The following is a 22,487-nucleotide window of genomic DNA, read 5'->3' as shown; positions in this document are numbered from 1 at the left end:
CGAGGGGATCAGTGTCTCTGCCGGGCAGGAGGCAGAGACGCCAACGCTACAGTACCCCCCCCTTTACACCCCCTCTTCTTTAGGCCAGCAAGAAGTTTTTCTAGAAGATGAGGAGCATAAATGTTCTCCCTGGGCTCCCAAGACCTCTCCTCACGACTAAACCCCTTCCAATACACAAGAAAGAAAGTCTTTCCTCTTATCCTCTTGATGGCCAAAATGTTCTCTACCTCAAAGACATCCTCAGTGGAGACTGGAGCTGGAGTGGTACCTGGATCATCAGAGAAAGGATTAAGGACAACAGGCTTGAGGAGAGACACATGAAAGGAATTGGGAATCTGTAAGGAAGCAGGGCGTTTCAGCTTGTACGCCACTGGATTTATTTGGTTCAGAATCTCGAAAGGACCGATGAACCGCGGGCCCAACTTGTATGATGGTATCTTGAGACTGACATATTTGGAGGAAAGCCAGACCTTGTCTCCCGGTCGAAATAGAGGCATATCCAGATGACTCTTATCAGCATGCTTCTTCATCCGCTCGGAGGACTGAAGAAGCTCAGATCTAGTGTCTTCCCAAATCACCAAAAATTCACTGACGAGAGACTCCGTGGCTGGATTGTCCACTGAAGAGGAGACGGGAAACGGAATTCGTGGGTGTCGACCGTAAACCACCAAAAACGGAGACTTAGCAGAGGACTCACATGGTTGTTATAAGAAAACTCGGCCCAAGGCAGGAGTTCTACTCAATCGCTATGGTGAGCATTGACAAAGTGCCTAAGAAAACTGGTAAGGATCTGATTAATACGTTCCACTTGACCATTGGACTGAAGATGATAGGCCAAAGAAAAGTCCAAAGAGACATCCAGCAGCTTGCACGTGGCTCTCCAGAAGTGAGAATTGAACTCCTCGGTCCGAGACAATGTGCAGGGGTAAGCCGTGGAGACGAAAGATGTGGCGGATGAAGTCCTTAGCCAGCACAAGTGCAGACGGAAGACCAGGCAGAGGGATGAAGTGAGCCATCTTGGAGAAGTGGTCAGCGACCACCCAAATGACAGTAGAACCGGAAGATACAGGGAGATCAGTGATGAAGTCCATAGCAATGTGTTGCCAAGGAGCAGAAGGCATTGGAAGAAGAAGAAGATTACCAGCTGGAAGGTGCCTAGGTATCTTGTTAAGGGCACAAGAGGAACAGGCCATGACAAAATCCACAACATCCTTGCGCAGGGTGGGCAACCAATGATGTCGGGCAATCAGCAGAAGCGTCTTCCTCTGGCCGGCATGACCAGCCAGTTTGGATGAATGACCCCAGAGTAAGACCCTCTCCAATCCTGAGCCGCTACGAAGGTGTTACCAGGAGGTAGATGAGACAGGTCAAACGGAGCAACAGTTATTATTCTGGAGGGGTCAATGATGTGAATAGGCTCCTCCTCTTGGTCGGTAGAGCCCCCTCAAGCAAGTAGCGCTAATTTGAAGGCCAGCAGTTCTCGGTCTCCTATGTAGTAATTGCGCTCGGACGAAGAAAAGAGTTTGGAGAAGAAGCCGCAGGTCACCATTCGCCCGGACGAGGATTTCTGGATGAGCACTGCTCCGGCCCCGGAGGAAGAGGCATCAACCTCCAGGAAGAACTGTTTATTGCAATCAGGGCGATGTAGCACTGGTGCGGAGGAGAAGGCTTGCTTAAGAGAGACAAAGGCATTTTCCGCCTCGGAAGTCCATTCCCTGGGATTTGCTCCTTTACGGGTGAGAGCAGAGATGGGAGCAGTCAGGGAGGAGAAATGAGGAATGAAGAGGCGGTAATAGTTAGCGAATCCCAGAAACCGCTGAATAGCCTTCAACCCCTCAGGTCGGGGCCACGTTAAGACGGCAGACACCTTCTAGGGATCCATCTGCAGTCCGGTCTCAGAGATAATATACCCCAAAAATGGTAGGGAATTCTGCTCAAAGAGGCATTTCTCGTACTTAGCATACAGGTGATTCTCCTGAAGAAAGGTAGTATCTGACGAACATCCCTCCGGTGAGAGGCCAGATCAAGGAAGAACACCAAGATTTCGTTCAGGTACACCACCACGCAGGAATACAGGAGATCTCGGAAGATGTTGTTTACTAACTCCTGGAAGACGGCTGGATCATTACAGAGACCGAAGGGCATCACGCGGTACTCATGGTGACCATCCCGAGTGTTGAATGCCGTCTTCCACTCGTCTCCCTGGCGAATCCGGACCAGATTGTACGCCCCACGAAGATCGAGCTAAGTGAAGATCTTCGCGCCTTTTAGGCGGTCAAACAGCTCCAAGATGAGAGGCAGGGGGTACATATTTTGATGGTAATCTGGTTTGGACCCCTATAGTCGATACATGGACGAAGAGAGCCGTCTTTCTTTTTGACAAAGAAGAATCCTGCTCCAGCCGGAGAAGTGGATTTCTGGATAAATCCCCTAGCAAGATTCTCATCTATGTATTCAGACATAGCACGGGTCCCGGCCAGCGACAAGGGGTAGATTCGCCCACGAGGAGGTGTAGCACCAGGTAATAGGTCGATGGGGCAATCATACGGCTTATGAGGTGGTAGTGTCTCTGCCTCCTTTTTATCAAAGATGTCCGCATATGACTAGTAGAGTACCGGCAAGCCAGGTAGGTTAGGTGGAGTAGACGGAGGTTGAGCACGATGAACCGGAACCAGACAGGACTTATGACATTCCTGACCCCAACGTAGCACCTCACCCGAGCTCAAATTCAGGACGGGCTCATGTCTCTGTAACCAAGGCAGGCCAAGCGAGAGGGGAGGAGAGAGACAAGACAGCACGTAAAAGGAGATCTTCTCCGAATGTAGTATCCCCACCTGAAGAGTTACAGGCTCAGTGACAAACAAGATAGTCACAGAGAGAAGCTTTCCATCCACAGAGGAAACCGCTAAAGGATCAGCCAGACGTATGGTAGGAATCTGATAAAGCTCCAGAACGGCCTGTTGAATGAGATTCCCAGCTGCTCCGGAATCCAGATAGGCAGTCTCGAAGAAGCGGGTCTCATCACTGGTAACTGAAATGGACTGGAAGTGCACTCAGAGTCAGGGTCAATCTAAAGACGGCAATCATGCTTTTTGTGAAAAATCTTCTGAGCTCCCTGCACAATAGTCCACTGTCAGCCAAATCAGGGATGATGGAGGACAAGGCCTGAGAACCAGACAGGGGTGCCGAGGAGGTAGTGCCATAAGAGGAGGAGGGTAAAAGAAAAAGGAAGTTCATCGGTACATCCGACCAGGATATAATAAAAAAGATTGCTTTATTTCGAAAAATTAAAACATGTTAAAATCGAAACCTCAAGAGATCTGACGCGTTTCTGGTGTATGACAACATCGTTATTCATAGGATAACTGAGGTAAAAGACCGAATACCACAATTTATAGCAACTTTACATCAATCAGTGTGAATAATTAATCTAATTAAAAATCAACACACCAGCTGCTTATCTTATCCAACATTAGTATGTGAGCCTAGCAACACAGGGCTAATAAGTACATAATATTGAAAATATATGAAGACAATAAATAATACTATATCATACGCAACACATTAACTGATTATTTTGTTCAACATTGATAAATGAACTTGACGACGTCGAGCAAATTAGAAGCATGATCATAAGAAAATGCAAAACAATGCATGATACTGTAACCTATATGACACACATTTAAGTAAGTGAAAAAATAAATCAAAATCAACCAAATGAATGCTTAGCATGATAAAATAAAATAAATAATGACTGTCAAGGATAAATAATTATAAATACATAATGGTTTTCAATAAATGAAAATAAAGGTTCATACCGTGGGGGTATTTGATATCCAATGGGCTTCATGCAAAGCTAATTAATTTTGCCAGTTACCCCCTCGGACTGATCAATCAACTCTCTCAGTACCAAAGAAAGAAAACTGAGAAATATCACCTTTATGCACCATAGTGAAATGCTTGACAGCTCCAGAGTAGCCTGAATTGTTGTTGTTAATATTACTGATATGCTCGGCTATTCTCTTTTTTAGTTTGCGTGTGGTATATCCTATGTTATATAATTGACATACTGTATACCACACTTAATAAGCATTGGTTGTGCTAGTGTGTTGATTTTAATTAGATTAATTATTCACACTGATTGATGTAAAGTTGTTATAAATTGTGGTATTCGGTCTTTTAACTCTGCTAACCTATGAATGAGGGTGTTGTCATACACCTGAAACGCGTCAGGTCTCTTAAGGTTTAAATTTTAACATGTTTTAATTTTTCAAAATAAAGCAATCTTTTAATTATATCCTAGTCGGATGTGCCAATGAACTTCCTTTTTCTTTTACCATTTCACAGTGATCACCTGTGGGTGTTCATCCTGTGAACTCCAGCTTGAACTGTGATTTCGTGATCGGCAACGTGGTTAGCTTCCAAACTTCCCCCTCCCTCCTTCCTATTACAATCAGAGGAGGAGAGTAGTGATGAGCGAGCATGCTCGCTACTGCTCGGTGCTCGTCCGAGCATCTCACTGCTCGAGATGCTCAGTGCTCGCCCAGTATTTGCGGGGTTGCTCGGCGGGAGCTCGGGTCCCCTCCCTGCATGTTTGGCGCTCTTTAGAGCGCCAATCAACATGCAGGGATTGAATGGCACTCACTGTAATGCCATAGCCATGTTGGTTGTGGCATTACAGTGATTGGCTGGCCGCACAGCGTTATCAGGTCTATATCAGACCTGGCACCGCTGTTCTCGTCACAGTCACTCCGGAATCAGGCAGAGTAGGGAGGGGTGCTGCTGCGTCAGGGAGAGATTTGCTTGTGTATTAGGTAGTGTAGGGAGAAAAGCCGTACATTACACATATCCATCTTAACAAACAGTCCTTCTGAGAACTAATCCATCTGCAGAGATATATCAGGCAGGCAGTGTGTATAAGCAGGCAGGCAGGGTATATAGCAGACTGCAGTGCATATAGCACAAGAGGCTCCATTCCAATTCTGCCTTCTGCTGCTGTTAGATATGTCTATACAAAGGCCTAGGTCTCAGGGGCCAGGAATACTATTTTTTGGATCTTAATCCTCATTATTTGCTTAAAAAGCAATCCAGAGAACACCGATTTTCTGCGCCATTTGCTTGTTGGCACTGCAGAATACAGCCAGGTCCTTTCCATAATACAGAGCTAGAAATCCAGCTATTTAAAACTGTGTTTTCTCCGTCAAACGGATCACATATACGTTGTCAGAAAATACTGCCATTTCTGGCCTCCATTAAAAATTTCTTTCAGTGTGTCAATGAAGCAATTCACACCAGTTTGCTGTTCAAACTACTTACCTACAGGCCAGGTATTTAAAACTCTGTTTTCTCCATCACACGGATGACATACACGTTGTCAGAAAATACTGCCATTTCTGGCCTCCATTAAAAATTTCTTTCAGTGTGTCAGTGAAGCAATTCACACAAGTTTGCTGTTCAAACTAGTTACCTAGAGGGCAGGTATTTAAAACTGTTTTCTCCGTCACACGGATCACATATAAGTTCGCTCCAAACTCAGTCATTTGTAGTGAGCGTGGAAGATACTGTCCTCCATTTAAAATGGGCAAGGGACGGGGAACTGGACGTGATGGTGATGGTGCATGCAGAGGCCGAGGACAAGGCCGTGGGCAAGCTGAAATTGTGCCACAACAAACACCCACATCTTCTCGCCTGACCTTCCTGTCCCAATTCCTAGGGGACCGCACCATACCACTATTGAACCCAGAGCAGTGTCAAAAGGTTGTTGGATGGATAGCGGATAATGCTTCCAGTCACTTAGCCACCACCGCCACCCTGTCTTCCACATGGTCAAGTCTCAGTACCCGTGAGTCTGGACCGCATATTCCTCACCCTGATCCTCCTTCCTCCCACCATGCCGAGTGCCCGAGACAACTGATCCCACACTTGGACACTCTGAAGAGCTGTTCACTTTTCCATTTATAGATTCGGGCCTCTCGCCTGGTCCACTTGAAGAGGAGATTGTGTGTAGCGATGCCCAAATATTTGAGCAGCCACGGTCACACGAAGGCGATGGTGGGAAAGTGTCACAAGAGGTGGACGATGATGAGACACAATTGCCAGAGAGTCAGAAGGAGGACCAGGGTGCGGAAGTGGAAGACGAGGTGGTGGATGATATAGTACCTGACCCAACCTGGCAGGAGGACATGCAGAGCGAGGACAGCAGCACACAGGGGGAGGGAGGCAGAGCACCCCAACAGGCAGGAAGAAGCAGTGTGGTGGCTGCAGGCAGAAGGTAGGGAACCATTCCCCGTAACACCAACACGAAGGAAGTTGCCAGTACAACTGTTAGGTCATCCCGAGTCTGGTTGTTTTTTAAAGACTCTGCCGATATCCCCAAAAAGGCCATTTGCACCACCTGCCAGGCCAGCATCATCAGGGTTGGCAAAACGACCAGCCTGACCACCACCAGCATGATCAGGCATATGGCAGCAAAGCACCCGACTTTGTGGGCCGAACCCCAGGGTCCAGGATCTGTTTTTGCTATGTATACCCCCTTTAACATGTAAAGCACCATGGAATAAATGGCGCCATAATAATAATAATAAATAATAATAAAAATAATAAACAGGCAATGGAAGAAAAAGTGCACAGTGCAAATGGCTATGTGAATAAAGGACGCGCAGCCGTGGAGACATAATTCATGGTAATATCAATATAACAATACATACTTATATATGTTTGTCGCCTCCATATCATGAAATCATAACCATGCTAATACACAATAATGCATCCTACATTGCTCATCAGTGACTCACATCACTGATCAGCATCCTTGCTCACTTTTGGCCAGGACTTTTTTTCCCTGTTCATTTTCTCTCCTTCCCCCCTTTGCACCACCTCCATGCGTGTGTCCTGCAGCCAGTGAGCCACTGATCAGTGACGCACATCACTGATCAGCGTCTGTGCTTGCTTTTAGCCAGGACTTTTTTTCCCTGTCCATTTTTTTTTCCTGTTTTGCACCACATCCATGCGTGCGTCCTCACTGTCAAAAAGCAAAAAGTTTTTTTTTAATATCTAATCTGCATCTTCTCCCATTCAGTGTCATCCCATTGCTTCTAGTCTTTCTTTGTGCAAATGAGAATATAGCTGATCCCTCTACAATGTGAGAGGCCTTGAGATTTTCGTAGACAGCTATTAAGTCTCCTCTCAGTTATCTCTTTTGCAAGCTAAACATTCCCAAATCCTCTAACTGTTCCTCATACCATTTCCTATAGTGAGGGAGAGGATGCCACCTTCCTTTCTTTTCCACCCTCCTATAACTCAAGTGATACCGAACTGCCACGCAGACTCCCAAGGACAGCAAATGAGCCAGCGCCCACCGTTAGTGACCCCTTATAAACCTCACCCCTCGAATTTTACGAATCATAGATTCCTGATTTTGTGGCGCAATCGGGAATCCAATTTGACACTACCGGCCTCATAGAAATCAACTTTTTCAAAGTCTTTTTCTCTGAGAATTTTGTAAACCTCATGGTGCCCCAGACAAATTTATATGGCCCAAAACCCCACTTCATCATTTTCTAACTGGACTCCCATAGATGCAGTAGAAATGATGGGGCCTTGTTTTTTACATGGGGATAGTGACGATCCCAGAACTTCAGCAATATTGGAGTGTTTATGTTCCGCAAGGCTATGACCTGTAAACGCTTTGAGTCCATCCACAAATTTTTGCATTACAACGATAATAATGCACAGCGTCCACCCCGAGATGACCCCAACTTTTACCGACTTTTCAAAATTCAGCCGGTCATTGATCACTTCAGCAATGAGTTTGCTGAACTGAACATTCCCCAAAGTGGTATCTGTGTGGATGAGTCTCTAATACATTTCAAGGGGAGGCTCAAATTCTGGCAATACCTACCTAGGGCAAGGTACGGAATTAAACTCTACAAGCTGTGCGAGAGTACATTAGGGTACACCCACAGATTTATGGTTTATGAAGGGAAGGACACCCGGATTCAATCCCCTGAATGCCCCCTGTCCTGGGAGTGAGTAGGAAAATTGTGTGGGATTTGGTGCACCCACTGCTGGATTAAAGTTATCACTCCTACATAGAAAACTTTTATACCAGCATCCCTCTCTTCATATTCCTTTCTGCCAGAGCTACCACAGTATTTAGTACTGTCTGAAAAACTCAGAGAGGACTACTAAGGTCACTAATTGGGCAGATGCTCAGAAAGGGTGAGAGCAGAGCCCAATTTAGCAACAACATGCTGGTGGGATATCCTTTTCTTGACCACCGTACATGGTGATGGCCGCTGTACGAGTTACCTATACACAGGTCCGCAAACCAGACTGTGTACTGGGGTACAATAAAAATATGCGGGAAAGTTGATCTGTCTGATCAAGTCCTCAACATCTGCAGTGCCGTGACGAAAGCTAGTTGTGGCTCCTGAATCCCGAGCCTGCGCCCTGCAATAGTGCGATTATACTTACCTTTTCCGCCCTTCAATGGGCATTTTCTTCATTGTTATTCTGCACAGGCGCCTGCGAGTCACTGCTACTGAAGGTTGGAAAAGGTAAACTTAATCGTGCCATTGCAGGCCCACAACTGCATGTCACATGGCACTGTGATGCTGATGGGAGGGAGGTGGTATGCAAATGAACACCAGAGACAGGAGTTTTCTTCCAGTCACCACCACAGAGTCTGGAAGAACTCATTAATAGAGATGAGCGGTGTTCGACTAGAACTGTTCGCCAATCTCAAATTCGAGCTGTTTTGGGCGGTGTTCGAGTTGTTCGACGAACCCGAACGATTTGCAAAAAATTCGGCTGTTCGAGGTTATGTTCGATAACTGTTCGTGCACCAAAAGCGTGTCCTGCATGTCTGGCGCTATTTAGAGCACCAATCATGCAGGGATTGTCTGCCACTCACTGTAATGCCACAGCCATGGTGGTTGTGGCATTACAGTGATTGCCCAAATCGATGGGAACAGTGCCAACAGTGAAACATGAAAAGCCGGCAATTCATCAGCGGCATACACCTGTACCCGACAATTTAGAACCGAAAGAATAGAGCTTCACACATAGATTAGATAGATATAAACATGTCAGCCACATATATACGAAGTACAGTGACAGTGTTGCTTACTGTACTTGTCATTTAGCGTAAAGGATTTATCAAAAAAAATAATAGTGTTTTCATGCACCGTCTCTTTAAAAAAGCCGGCCGGCAATTCAGCAGCGGTACCCGACAATTTATAACAGACAGAATAGAGCTTCACACATAGATTAGATAGATAGAAACATGTCAGTCACATATATATGAAGTACAGTGATAGTGTTGGTTACTGTACTTGTCATTTAGTATTAAAATAAAGGATTTATTATTAAAAAAATTGGCGTGGGGTTCCCCTTAATTTTAGGCTCTAGCGGAGGTTAAGCAGACGGCTGGGGCAGATGTTTGAAGCCTGGGAAGGGGGTAATACCCACGGAGCTTCCCAGGCTACTAATATCAGCCCCCAGCTGAATACATAGCCTTTACTAGCTATTAAAATGGGGGACCCCCCCAAAAAAATGACGTGGGGTCCCCCCTAATTTAATAGCTAGCAAAGGCTAGGCAGACAGCTGGGGGCTGATATTAATAGCCCAGGAAGGGAGCCATGAATATTGGCCCCCTCCCAGGCTAGAAACACCAGCCGTCAGCCGCCCCAGAAATGGCGCATTCATAGGATGCGCCAATTCTGGCACTTAGCCTCGCTCTTCCACGCTGCCCTGGTGCGGTGGCAGGGGGTAATAGGGTTGGGGTTGATGTCAGCTTATAATGCCAGCTGACATCAAGCCCAGGTTAGTAATGGAGAGGCGTCTATAAGACACCCCCATTACTAACCCCATAGTCAAAGTTAAAAAAAACACAAACACCCAGAATAAAGTCCTTTAATTGAAATAAAGACACAATCCTTTATTGTTCTAAATTAAACCATACTTACCGTCACGCCCATTCCAGCTGAAGCCAACGATCTCCTGCAATAAAAGAAAAATAATAAAGCAACCTCATCCTTACCTTTCCATGGTTCCCACGACAGCTTCAGCTCTGCTACATCGAGATGACAGGCTGGACCGCAGCAGAACGCTGCCATCCAGCCTCTCATCCCGCAGACACTGAGAAGCGCAGGCTTGCTTGCGCTGCTCAGCGTCTCTCTGTGACGACATCCAGATGAGCCGAGTTCATGTCCAATGAACTCGGCTCACCTCATGCACGTCACTGACAGCGTGGGAAAATTCTCACGCTGAAGCGGTGAGTGCAGGAGAATTCTCCCACGCTGTCAGTGACGTGCATAAGGTGAGCTCATGTCCAATGAACTCAGCTCACCTCCTGCACGTCACTGACAGCGTGGGAGAATTCTCCTGCACTCAGCGCTTCAGTGTGAGAATTCTCCCACGCTGAAGCGCTGAGTGCAGGAGAATTTTCCCACGCTGTCAGTGACGTGCATGAGGTGAGCCGAGTTCATTGGTCATTAACTCGGCTCATCTGGATGCCCTCACAGAGAGACACTGTGGAGCGCAAGCAAGCCTGCGCTTCTCAGTGTCTGCGGGATGACAGGCTGGATGGCAGCGTTCTGCTGCGGTCCAGCCTGTCATCTCGATGTAGCAGAGCTGAAGCTGTCATGGGAACCATGGAAAGGTAAGGATGATGTTGCTTTATTATTTTTCTTTTATTTCAGGAGATCGTTGGCTTCAGCTGGAATGGGCGTGATGGTAAGTATGGTTTAATTTAGAACAATAAAGAATTGTGTGTTTATTTCAATTAAAGGACTTTTTTCTGGGTGTTGTGTTTTTTTTAAATACTTTACTAGAAATTCATGGTGGTCATGTCTAATATTGGCGTGACCCCATGAATTTCGGGCTTAGGGCCAGCTGATAATGCCAAGCTGGCCCTAACCCCTTTATTACCCAGTGAGCCACCGCATCAGGCCCCTGGATGAGTTGGGTACAGCGCCAGAAGATGGCGCTTCTATGAACGCGCCATTTTCCGGGGTGGCTGCGGACTGCAATTTGCAGCGGGGGTGGCCCAGAAAGCTTGGGCCTCCCTGCGCTGCGGATTCCAGCCCCCAGCTGCCTAGTTGTACCTGGCTGGACACAAAAACAGGGCGAAGCCCCACGTCAATTTTCTTTAAATTATTTCATGAAATAATTAAGAAAAAAAGGGCTTCCCTATATTGTTGTGTCCGGCCAGGTACAAATAGGCAGCTGGTGGTTGGGGGCAGCCCGTTCCTGCCTGCTGTACCTGGCTGGACACAAATATAGTGCGAAGCCCCACGTCAATTTTTTTTAAATTATTTCATGAATTTCCTGAAATAATTAAAAAAAATTGAAGTGGGGCTTCGCGCTATATTTGTGTCCAGCCAGGTACAGCAGGCAGGAACGGGCTGCCCCCATCCACCAGCTGCCTATTTGTACCTGGCCGGACACAACAATATAGGGAAGCCCTTTTTTTCTTAATTATTTCATGAATTTCATGAAATAATTAAAAAAAATTGAAGTGGGGCTTCGCACTATATTTGTGTCCAGCCAGGTACAGCAGGCAGGAACGGGCTGCCCCCATCCACCAGCTGCCTATTTGTACCTGGCCGGACACAACAATATAGGGAAGCCCTTTTTTTCTTAATTATTTCATGAATTTCATGAAATAATTAAAAAAAATTGAAGTGGGGCTTCGCACTATATTTGTGTCCAGCCAGGTACAGCAGGCAGGAACGGGCTGCCCCCATCCACCAGCTGCCTATTTGTACCTGGCCGGACACAACAATATAGGGAAGCCCTTTTTTTCTTAATTATTTCATGAATTTCATGAAATAATTAAAAAAAATTGAAGTGGGGCTTCGCACTATATTTGTGTCCAGCCAGGTACAGCAGGCAGGAACGGGCTGCCCCCAACCACCAGCTGCCTATTTGTACCTGGCCGGACACAACAATATAGGGAAGGCCTTTTTTTCTTAATTATTTCATGAATTTCATGAAATAATTAAAAAAAAAGTACGTGGGGCTTCGCCCTATTTTTGTGTCCAGCCAGGTACAACTAGGCAGCTGGGGGCTGGAATCTGCAGCGCAGGGAGGCCCAAGCTTTCTGGGCCCCCCCCCGCTACAAATTGCAGTCCGCAGCCACCCCAGAAAATGGCGCGTTCATAGAAGCGTCATCTTCTGGCGCTGTACCCAACTCATCCAGGGCCCTGGTGCGGTGGCTCACTGGGTAATAAAGGGGTTAGGGCCAGCTTGGTATTATCAGCTGGCCCCAAGCCCAAAATTCATGGGGTCACGCCAGTATTAGACATGACCGCCATGAATTTCTAGTAAAGTATTTAAAAAAAACACAACACCCAGAATAAAGTCCTTTAATTTAAATAAAGACACAATTCTTTATTGTTCTAAATTAAACCATACTTGCCATCACACCCATTCCAGCTGAAGCCAACGATCTCCTGCAATAAAAGAAAAATAATAAACCAACCTCATCCTTACCTTTCCATGGTTCCCACGACAGCTTCAGCTCTGCTACATCGAGATGACAGGCTGGACCGCAGCAGAACGCTGCCATCCAGTCTGTCATCCCGCAGACACTGAGAAGCGCAGGCATGCTTGCGCTCCTCACTGTCTCGCTGTGACGGCATCCAGATGAGCCGAGGTCATGTCCAATGAACTCGGCTCACCTCATGCACGTCACTGACAGCGTGGGAAAATTCTCACGCTGAAGTGCTGAGTGCAGGAGAATTCTCCCACGCTGTCAGTGATGTGCAGGAGGTGAGCTCATGTCCAATGAACTCAGCTCACCTCCTGCACGTCACTGACAGCGTGGGAAAATTCTCCTGCAATCAGCGCTTCAGCGTGAGAATTTTCCCACGCTGTCAGTGACGTGCATGAGGTGAGCCGAGTTCATTGGACATGAACTCGGCTCATCTGGATGTCGTCACAGAGAGACGCTGAGCAGCGCAAGCAAGCCTGCGCTTCTCAGTGTCTGCGGGATGACAGGCTGGATGGCAGCGTTCTGCTGCGGTGCAGCCTGTCATCTCGATGTAGCAGAGCTGAAGCTGTCGTGGGAACCATGGAAAGGTAAGGATGAGGTTGCTTTATTATTTTTCTTTTATTGCAGGAGATCGTTGGCTTCAGCTGGAATGGGCGTGATGGTAAGTATGGTTTAATTTAGAACAATAAAGGATTGTGTCTTTATTTCAATTAAAGGACTTTATTCTGGGTGTTTGTGTTTTTTTTAACTTTGACTATGGGGTTAGTAATGGGGGTGTCTTATAGACGCCTCTCCATTACTAACCTGGGCTTGATGTCAGCTGGCATTATAAGCTGACATCAACCCCAGCCCTATTACCCCCTGCCACCGCACCAGGGCAGCGTGGAAGAGCGAGGCTAAGTGCCAGAATTGGCGCATCCTATGAATGCGCCATTTCTGGGGCGGCTGACGGCTGGTGTTTCTAGCCTGGGAGGGGGCCAATATTCATGGCTCCCTTCCTGGGCTATTAATATCAGCCCCCAGCTGTCTGCCTAGCCTTTGCTAGCTATTAAATTAGGGGGGACCCCACGTCATTTTTTTGGGGGGGTCCCCCATTTTAATAGCTAGTAAAGGCTATGTATTCAGCTGGGGGCTGATATTAGTAGCCTGGGAAGCTCCGTGGGTATTACCCCCTTCCCAGGCTTCAAACATCTGCCCCAGCCGTCTGCTTAACCTCCGCTAGAGCCTAAAATTAAGGGGAACCCCACGCCAATTTTTTTAATAATAAATCCTTTATTTTAATACTAAATGACAAGTACAGTAACCAACACTATCACTGTACTTCATATATATGTGACTGACATGTTTCTATCTATCTAATCTATGTGTGATGCTCTATCTTTCTGTTCTAAATTGTCGGGTACCGCTGCTGAATTGCCGGCCGGCTTTTTTAAAGAGACAGTGCATGAAAACACTATTATTTTTTTAAATAAATCCTTTACACTAAATGACAAGTATAGTAAGCAACACTATCACTGTACTTATTATATATGTGACTGACATGTTTCTATCTATCTAATCTATGTGTGAAGCTCTATTCTTTCTGTTCTAAATTGTCGGGTACAGATGCTGAATTGCCGGCCGGCTTTTTTAAAGAGACGGTGCATGAAAACACTAATATTTTTTTTAATAAATCCTTTACACTAAATGACAAGTGCAGTAACCAACACTGTCACTGTACTTCTTATATGTGTGACTGACATGTTTCTATCTATCTAATCTATGTGTGATGCTCTATTCCTTCTTGTCTAAATTGTCGGGTACCGGTGTATGCCGCTGCTGAATTTGCCGGCCGGCTTTTTTAAAGAGAGTGTCTTCTGAGCAGTTTGTCAGCTTTTGGACACCTTTGCAGGTGTTTTCTATGTGTTTTTATGTGTTTTTGTTTGCCTGCCATTGGTTTTAACGGTGTTCGACGGTGTTCTAAGGTGTTCGACGAACAGTTCGACGAACAGTTCCTCGAACATCCCGGTGTTCGACGAACTGAACCGAACCCGAACACTACGGGGGTGGCTCAACACTACTCATTAACATAAAGGATTAAAAGATAATTTATAAAAAACAAGACAGCAGCTATGAGGCATACGGGTAAGACTATTTTAACAATTCTGTCACTTGTATGCCCATAGTAATAAGTTTTAAACGTCCCAGGGGGTGACAGATTTCCTTTAAGAAAAGCTGTATAATGCTATGTGAAAGATTTCCTGCCTAATTTAAAAATTATTTGTTATGAGTCTAGATCTAGTCATAAAATGCTCTTTTAAATTTGAGAATTAGACAGCCATTTGATATTGATTTTCATGATAATTACACCAGTTTCATCAGATTTAAAAGACATAATTAATGAGTTTTGCAGTGCGTAATGTGAAAGCTGCTAACAGATCAACTTTTAAGGAGTATACCCATCTTAGACATTTGCGTCCTCAGAATATGCCATGAATGTCTGACAAATGCCATTTTCACATTTGTACTCCACACCTTTTTCAGAATGGGTGTTCCCTATCCTGCTTTTACATCTATTCCGTAACTCCCATGGAAATTAATGAAGAGGACCAAAAATATTCATGGCCATCTCTCTCTTCATTGGAAATTGGAGTGCATCTATCAGACAGTGATGACATATCCTGTGGATAGGCAATAACTACTTATGGTGGAAATACCCTTTTATTAGATTGTTTAGTGTTTAAAGGGGTTTTCTATGAGTTGAAAAATTCTTAACCTGAAAAGTTTTTGTGTTGAAAATAATTTTGCTGCATTTTCTCTTGCTTTGATAATTTTTTTCTGGTCCCAATATCCTGGGGACATGCCACTCATTTGCTTCCACGTTTGTGGTCTGGTTGCCAGTTCAGCTTACTGCAATTATAACTTTACATTGTAAAGGAAAAGATGAAAGGTGTCGGTAGTTCTGGGCTCCTCCGTTAGAACAGATGATATAGAATCCAGGACTTGTGTTGTGGATTTATTCTTTTGACAAGCTAAAAACAAATACTTTTCGTGGACGTCCCGTCCACTTTATCAAGTGCATAGCTTAAGAGATGTTAACAGCAGAGAATGTATATACACATGGAAAGTGAAAAAAACTGGTGCCAAGGCTCCAGCAACCGTTTTCATTAAAAAATTAAACCTTTACATATTCCTTAAAAAAGTGTCTATTAGCGTCATTAAGAGAACAATTATAAAAAGTAATGAGAATTGTATAAAATTGAAATAAAAATTGAAACGTCTTCTACATAAGTTCCATGATGTAAAAATAAAAGAATTTTTTGTGTATGATGATTCAAACCTGTTATCTATTGGTACCCAATACCATATAAAGACAACATCCATGGTCAGTACCTCTAGACCGTGGAAGTATCTGATAGTTGGTAGATGTTGTTTAGCTGCCTTTTAAGGGATATGGGCAATGTTGGATGCATATGCATACACTTGTCAGTGTTTCACTATAAATATACATTTTTCTACAATCATGTCTTCCTTGTTAGTATCATCTTATAATTATATCCTTCTTAAAAAGGCAGCTAAACAACGTCCACTAGCTATCAGATACTTCCACTGTCTAGAGGTACTGACCATGGATGTTGTCTTTATATGGTATAGGGCACAAAGAGATAACAGGTTTGAATCATCATACACAAAAAATTATTTTATTTTTACATCATGGAACTTATGTAGAAGACGTTTCAATTTTTATTTCAATTTTATACAATTCTAATTACTTTTTTATAATTGTTCTCTTAATGATGCTAATAGACACACTTTTTTAAGGAATATGTAAAGGTTTAATTTTTAAATGAAAACGGTTGCTGGTGCCTTGGCGCCAGTTTTTTTCACTTTCCATGTGTATATACATTCTCTGCTGTTAACATCTCTTAAGCTATGCACTTGATGAAGTGGACGGGACGTCCACGAAAAGCGTCTATTTTTAGCTTGTCAAAAGAATAAATCCACAACACAAGTACTGGATTCTGTATCATCGGTTCTAACGAAGGAGCGCGGAACTACCGACACCTGTCATCTTTTCCTTTATGTTGTTAACCATCAAGGTTTGGTTTCTCCAGCAGCCCTCTGTTATGGTCAATATATGAGTTGTGCATGACACAACCCGGTATGGCAAGCATATTTTCACTTATTTAATTTTGTTTGCCTGGGTAACAGCACTATTGCGCCCCATTCTCATCTCTTTATAGAAACTTTACATTGTGGCATCCATTCCCACCACCTTTATCCTGCCACTATACCCCACTGTTCTGTAAGGCCAATGACACCTCCTTTTTCCATCTAAATCCAACCCATTCATCTCTTGCTGAACTAATATATTCTATTCCTATTAGATCCCCTTGCACCAGGTATAGCTTCCCACATGTGATAGGCTGGAGGCTACTGAAATGGTGTATGGTATGGAACTTCCGTGGGGTAGGTACAGTTGCTATGAAATATAACCATCTGTAATGACACAGCTTTTCTTCTTAATTATGCCAGACATACATTCCACAGGTCAGGAACCATACACCTTTATTGTTAGGTTGACTTTTGAACTTGTGATCTTCTTTGGTTGCTCAACACAGCTAATTGTTTGTATAAGCCTGAATGCTGATCACTTGAGGTGATATTGGTAATTGATGAATGGCTGCTAGTCACATCTTATATCAGCTCTTACAAAGTAACATCTGCCAGTTTTGCAATACAGGTACTCTGAACAATGCATGTTTGCTAGATATGTTAAATGCAATTGTAGGGTGTTTGCCAGCCAACATTGAGGGGATGAGCTGTGGATATTCAAGCATTGTGAATTAATATCATGATCCCTGACCCTTGACCTGTGAATGATGGCTTGAAAGGACAAATGTGAACTATAAAAAGGGGGTCTCTGTGTCTGTTCTGGGAAATTCTACAGGATGTCAGCCTAAGGGACCACAGCCCTGGCTGGAAAATACAGAACTGCTCCATTGACCATTGCTGAACTCTCAGATACGATTTGAAGAATCCAGGTTGGGAAAATCAGGTCACCTGGACACATATTACACTGCCCAAATCCTGGCAAGCCAGCGGAAGGGTGAGTCTCTGTAATTTGCCCCATCTTGTGTAGTTGTTGAGACTGTTTTATATTTTATTGATTGTTGGTGGTTCAATAAATTATTGCCACACTGTTTACCATCACCCTGTGTTGTCTGAGTAATGTTCTACCCATCGTAAAAGAGAGTGGGCGTTCAGTGGTATGAGCCCTTGTCCATGAAATCTTTCTAAAGACCACGGGGCCAGCGGACAATAGCACCCACTGACCCCTGTGTTTTCACACTGTCCTCTGCATGATCTGTGATATGCAGGGACTTTAATGGAGGAGACTACACTTGGGTTACAGAGCAGTAGCTGATGATGTTATCCCTATCTCATGTACAACATGTAATTGATGATGCAGTGCATATTGGGGCAGTGACATTGGTCTGAGAAATCCATATGACAGATGGCCATAACATCATTGTCATGATGGGAAAGAATCGGCAGCGAGATCATGTGACTTTGCTTCCCGCAAAAAAAAAAATCGGATTAACTCTTAATTCCCTGCCATTTGTAACATTCACTACAACAGTCCAAAATCAAAATAATAGTCACAGCAGAATGAACAGAATATAAAGAATACACCGACACAATGAATAGAGTTCATTAATTTTTATTCTTATCTATTATCCAATTTAGTTTTATTTAATCATCCAGTGCCATTTTTGGATTTGCTGCATAAAAAGGATGTGAACCAGAGGAAGGCAAAACAACCCCATGTGTGGGGAAAAATTCCTTCCTGACCCCACATACTGGCGATCGGCTAATCCCTGATTCACTGCAGTGTCAGCTCTGGATGGGGCCCTGTCACACCTTTACATGGAATATTTCATACATATCTAATATATATGTTTGTCTTATTTTTATTTTTAGACTATTTAAAACGCATGTCTAACTAAGGGCGGCTTACACTGTTTAATTATTGAGAATTTGTGCTTCTTACCTATACTTATAATTACATACCTATGCTTATCCTTTCTTACATAAACTTTTCCTTACTTACCTATGCTCATCCTTTTTTATTTTTTAATTGAATTCTAAATATAGTTATCCTTTTTTAACAGTACTTATCTTATTTTACCTATACTAATTTTTTCCTATCTATATTTCTCCTTTTTACCTATACTTTTTTTAATTACATTTTAAATATGCTTCTCCTTTCTTACCTATATTTTTCCTTTTTTAATTATACTTATCCTTTCTTACTTCTACTTACCTTTAATTATCCTTTTTTACCTATACTTATCTTTTTTACTTATACTTATCCTTCATTACATATACTTGCATATACATAGCCTTTTTAATACATATTTATACTTTTTTACTCATACCTATCCTTATCTACCAATATTTATCACTACTTACCTATGCTTATCCTTTTTTATTGATCGGATGTTAGATAAGCTTATTCTTTTTTATTATTGAAATTCACAGAATACCACATGCTTGGTGAGGATTAACTAATTAATAATGATCATCGCCCACCTATTATCCCAATCGGGACATATTTTATGGAAAGCACACTCCATAGTAAATATATAACCTACAAACACCAATCGGAGTCATACGCTTAATAAAATAACAATAGCTTTATTAGATATACATAAATACAATTATCACAAAGATGATTTAAACAATAGATAGAGGTGTAATTGGAGAGACTCAGTATATAGTCTCTGCAAGGTAGAAAGTACCACACATGATGTAGTAAGTCATCCAATTAAATTCATGTTCTCATGTATACAAACATGTTATTGATATAACCCCACATATAATCAGTCCCTGACATCAGCATAGGATACAAGTGAAGAGCTATGTAACTGTGTGGCTATACAGCTTTTTTCATGCTATGGATTGGTACCTTCTTGCTGATAAAGCCAACGCGAAACGCGCGTCCAAAGGTGTCTCCTGGGTGGAAGTGCCACAAGCAGAATGGGTAAGTCACCTTAATACAATCCATAGCATGAAAAAAGTTGTATAGCCACACAGTTACATAGCTCTTCACTTGCATCCTATGCTGATGGCAGGGACTGATTCTATGTGGGGTTATATCAATAACATGTTTGTATACATGAGAACATGAATTTAATTGGATGACTTACTACATCATGTGTGATACTTTCTACCTTGCAGAGACTATATACTGAGTCTCTCCAATTACACCTCTATCTATTCTTTTAATCATCTTTGTGATAATTGTATTTATGTATATCTAATAAAGCTATTGATATTTTATTAAGCATATGACTCCGATTGGTGTTTGTAGGTTATTTATTCTTTTTTACCAGTAATTATCCTTACATATACTTATATTTTCTTACCTAGACTTATCGAGTCCTGCCTATATTTTTATTTCAACTAGACTGATCTTTTTTTTCCTATGCTTATCTTTTCTTATCTATATTTAGCTACACTTATCCTTTTTACTTATAATTATCCTTTTTTATGCATACTTATCTTTTGCTACCTATGCTTATCATTTCTTTCCTGTATTTATCTATACTTATCATTTTTTCCTATATTTACCTATACTTATTCTTTCTTACCTATGCTCATTCTTTCTTACCTATATTTACTTATAATTATCCTTTTTTGCCCTTTCTTATCCTTTCTTACCTATACTTATCATTTTTACGTATGCTTATCCTTTCTTACCTATATTTACCTATTCTTATACTTTCTTACCAATACTTACCTATAGTTATTCTTTCTTACCTATATTTATCTATTTTTCCTATACTTATCCTCTTATACCTACACTTATCCTTACTTATCTATTCTTATATTTACCTATACTTTCTTACCTATACTTATCTTTTTTTACTTATACTTATTCTTTCTTACATATTTTTATCTATATTTATCACTTATAGTTATCGATGCGGAGATCCCTGATGATGTTGGACATCCGATCTTCTGCTCTTCTCTGCATGATCTTCTGGAAGCTCAGGTATGCAGCTTGCGCTGATATTATTGAGCAGGTGTCTTGTTGAGGGTTTTCTAGTTGACAAATGAAAACCCTCTGAACAGGGCCTGGTCCTCTGGTGTTATAGATAATGTAGCCTCTGCCGCTTGGATCTTGTCAAGCTTAAAAGCACGGAACTTTGGTTTAGGCTTAGTTGGCTATAGAAAAGATGCAGAAAAAAGTCATGGTGAAAATTGGTGACTAATCAAAATAGTCTTGACTTGAAGTATAGAAAAAAAATTGTTCAATATTAAGGAATGTTTTGAAATGTAAATGTAATATTGTAGAGACAAAACCAGCACAACAAGCATTGCAGCTCAAGTTTAGTCACTTCAGTGAGCTCCAGTGCCACTAATTATCTCTTTGGCCAATCATACTCCTGTCTTATCATATATAGGATGCAGAATTATGTGCAGTTAATAGGCAATAGCTCAAGTATGGTTAGAATGAGAAGTTTTTAAATAAGTACAATCTGTACTTATATCACTTCAACACTGAACACTTTGATCTGTTAACAGACTCTTCCAAATTGGGACAGCTCCATCAGTTCTGTTTTTTGACAAAATTGGTTCATATTTGTTGTTTTATTTTTCTTCTGGTCAAAATCAGCAGTGGAGACTATAAAAAGGAGAATTATTATTGAAAAATGCAAACTAATCTTCTTTAGATTCACTTCCATGTCTGCCTGAAAAATTATCAAAACGTTGTGGTCCTTATGGAGAGCTCATTTCATTTTTTTTAGCCAAGGATCTACTCTATCTCCAGCGACAGATGCCTATGCAATTCTTTGCCAAATTAAATGACTTGCACCTGACAGAACATATAACTAATTAATTATTTGCGTATAGCCTGCAAAAGAGTCTGAAAGAAGTGCAATACTATAGACTAGGCATGCACCGTTAATAAATTAAATTTTCCAGCCCGATCGTCTATAATAGTAATGTAAACATTAACTTATTCCAAATTATTTTCCAACCCTGACATTAAACATAATGTATCACAGAGCCAAAAGTGTAGAAGATTGTGGGAGAGTATCTTATTCAGATCCATGTGACAATTCTGTACATATACTTACTACATGGATGTATGGTGGGGCCATCCTAAGGGCTTCCACTGAGACCCAATCAATTCGCTGGAAGAATGGGTGTTCTCGGATGTTACCATTGACTCCTAATCTCTGGACAGGATCTTCCTGGAGGAGCTGTTCAATGATGTCCTTGGCGCCGGAGGATGATTCATCAAAGAGTGAGGGATGGTAGTTACACTCACTGGTAAGCATTTCGTTTAAGATGACTCCAAACGAGTACCAGTCTACTCCGGCGTTATACTCCTCCTTGTCCATGATCTGTCATAGAGAAGCATTATTAGTAGTGCTACCTCTTGTATATCACCGTTCTTACATGTCACTCATACTGTTATGTGATTCTATATTAAATGACAGTAAGTCTTACTACTTAATGAAGAGACAAAAAGGATCTTTCATAATTATGCTCCATAAATGAAATTAATAAATTATATGAAAAATCAGAATGATTGTAATATATACGATTGTGACAACGCTCAGCTCAGTGTGCTACTAGCTCAAACTTTAACCCCTTCAAAATCGGGCGATTTTCAGTTTTTCCTCCCTTCTTACAAGAGCCATAACTTTTTTATTTTTCCATCCACATAACCGTATGAGGGCTTGTTTATTGCAGGATGAGCAGTAGTTTTGAATGACGCCATTCATTTTAACATGTGATGCACTTGAAAGTGGTAAAAAAATTCCAAGCATGTTAAAATTGCAAAAAAAAGTGTAATTTTACAATTTTTGTTTTATTTACCATGTTAACTATATGGTAAATCTGACCTGGCAATATGATTATCCAGGTGAGTACAATTGCGTAGATACCAAACACATGATGCCATTTTTATTGATATAATTTTGAGGCA

This window comes from Phyllobates terribilis, unplaced genomic scaffold (genome assembly GCF_046119375.1).
Source record: "Phyllobates terribilis strain yellow unplaced genomic scaffold, ASM4611937v1 Scaffold_11__3_contigs__length_659146591, whole genome shotgun sequence".
Classification (NCBI taxonomy): domain Eukaryota; kingdom Metazoa; phylum Chordata; class Amphibia; order Anura; family Dendrobatidae; genus Phyllobates; species Phyllobates terribilis.
This window is presented reverse-complemented; position numbering follows the sequence as displayed.